Raw genomic sequence first — 2,641 nt, 5'->3', positions numbered from 1 at the left:
AGGAAATCGTTAATAGGTAGCTGCTCGGTTGGCTCGTGAGTAGGGGATTAATCGGCTAATCGGCAAGTTAATCGGCCATTTAATCAATTAATCGGACGATCTATCGATTTATAGGCTACTCGGTGACCCTATGAGTAGGGATTAATCGGCAAGTTAACTGGTTAATCGGATGAATTCTTGAACAGGGATATATATATATATATATAATAAAAAAGGAGAATAATGTCTTTCATTGACAACTTTTACGGCGAAGCGCTAAACTTGACCTCTCAGCATTGCGAACCGTTTTCACACCCCGCGTTTCGTGTTTCGAGGCCGCACTTCATTGGCATGTCTGGTCAAAAACAGAGATCGTGCCCACTTAATACGGGATTGCATATCAATGATATCTGGGTAATCCAACCGACTGCGGTGCATACCCACATCGGGAACAGACGAGGGTTTAAGGCTAGGGAGGTGGGCGCTTGGCATTCATGGCTTATACAAACGAGGTAAGATTTATCTTCTCCATCCCACGCCTTCTTCCTTTCTCTGCCTCTCCATCTTCGAGCTCCAGTGCCCGAGCCTCGAAACTTCCCACCGCCACCAGCCTCCTCAGTCATGTCCAGATCTGGCCTTCAAGGCAAGTGGGCCGCCTCCTCCGTGAGGGAGAAGGACGTCAAGGAGCTCTAGGATGCGGGGTAACTAAGTGCGGAAATCGTGCACAGCATCCCTGCTAAGAAGCAAGTCATCCCCACCCTGGTGTCGGTGTCCAAACCGGCGAATCTCGGGAAGAGGGTCTGATACGTCCATTTTGCATCATGCTTTTATATCAATATTTATTGCATTTTGGGCTGTTATTACACGTTATGTCACAATACTTATGGCTATTCTCTCTTATTTTACAAGGTTTATCATGAAGAGGGAGAATGCCGGCAGCTGGGATTCTAGCTGGAAAAGGAGAAAATATTGGAAACCTATTCTGCACAGCTCCAAAAGTCCCGCAACTCCACGAAAGTCATTTTTGGATTTAATAAGAATTATTGAGCAAAGAAAGTACCTGAGGGGGCCCACACCCTGGCCAGGAGGGTGGGGGCGCGCCCCTGTCTCCTAGGCCCGCTGGTGGCCCTCCGGTGCCCATCTTCTGCTATATGAAGTCTTTTACCCTGGAAAAAAAATCATAAGCAAGATCACGAGACGAAACTCCGCCGCCACGAGGCGGAACCTTGGCGGAACCAATCTAGGGCTCCGACGAAGCTGTTCTGCCAGGGAAACTTCCCTCCGGGAGGGGGAAATCATCACCATCATCATCACCAACAATCCTCTCATCGGGAGGGGGTCAATCTCCATCAACATCTTCACCAGCACCATCTCCTCTCCAAACCCTAGTTCATCTCTTGTATCCAATCTTGTATCAAAACCACAAATTGGTACCTGCGGGTTGCTAGTAGTGTTGATTACTCCTTGTAGTTGATGCTAGTTGGTTTATTCGGTGGAAGATCATATGTTCAGATCCTTAATGCATATTAATACCCCTCTGATTATGAACATGAATATTCTTTGTGAGTAGTTACGTTTGTTCCTAAGGACATGGGATGTATGTTGTCATGTGAATTTGGTATTTGTTCGATATTTTGATGAGATGTATGTTGTCTCTCTTCTAGTGGTGTTATGTGAAGGCTGACTACATGACACTTCACCATGATTTGGGCCTAGAGGAAGGCATTGGGAAGTAATAAGTACATGATGGGTTGCTAGAGTGGCAGAAGATTAAACCCTAGTTTATGCGTTGCTTCGTAAGGGGCTGATTTGGATCCACATGTTTCATGCTATGGTTAGGTTTACCTTAATACTTCTTTTGTAGTTGCGGATGCTTGCAATAGGGGTTAATCATAAGTGGGATGCTTGTCCAAGTAAGGGCAGTACCCAAGCACCGGTCCACCCACATATCAAACTATCAAAGTACCGAACGTGAATCATATGAGCGTGATGAAAACTAGCTTGACGATAATTCCCATGTGTCCTCGGGAGCGTTTTTCTCATTATAAGAAATTTTCCAGGCTTGTCCTTTGCTACAAAAAGGATTGGGCCACCTTGCTGCACTTTATTTAATTCCATTGCTTGTTACTCGTTACAAATTATCTTATCACAAAACTATCTGTTACCTACAATTTTAGTGCTTGCAGAGAATACCTTACTGAAAACCGCTTGTCATTTCCTTCTGCTCCTCGTTGGGTTCGACACTCTTACTTATAGAAAGGACTACGATAGATCCCCTATACTTGTGGGTCATCAAGACTTTTTTCTGGCGCCGTTGCCAGGGAGTGAAGCGCCTTTGGTGAGTGGAACTTGGTAAGGAAACATTTATATAGTGTGCTGAAATTTTCTGTCACTTGTTACTATGGAAACTAATCATTTGACGGGCTTGTTCGAAGTATCTTCGCCCATACCAGAAGAGCAAAGAGTTTCTCCTCAACCTACTGAACCTACTGAAAATGTTTACTTTGAAATTCCTTTGGGTATGATAGAGAAATTGCTAGCTAATCCATTTGCAGGAGATGGAACATTGCATCCCGATTTACACCTTATCTTTGTGGATGCAGTTTGTGGATTATTTAAGCTTGCAGGTATTCCCGATGATATTGTAAAGAGGAAGGTCTTC

This window comes from Triticum dicoccoides, chromosome 6B (genome assembly GCF_002162155.2).
Source record: "Triticum dicoccoides isolate Atlit2015 ecotype Zavitan chromosome 6B, WEW_v2.0, whole genome shotgun sequence".
NCBI lineage: Eukaryota > Viridiplantae > Streptophyta > Magnoliopsida > Poales > Poaceae > Triticum > Triticum dicoccoides.
The sequence above is the reverse complement of the archived record's forward strand: the minus strand, read 5'-3'. Positions refer to the sequence as shown.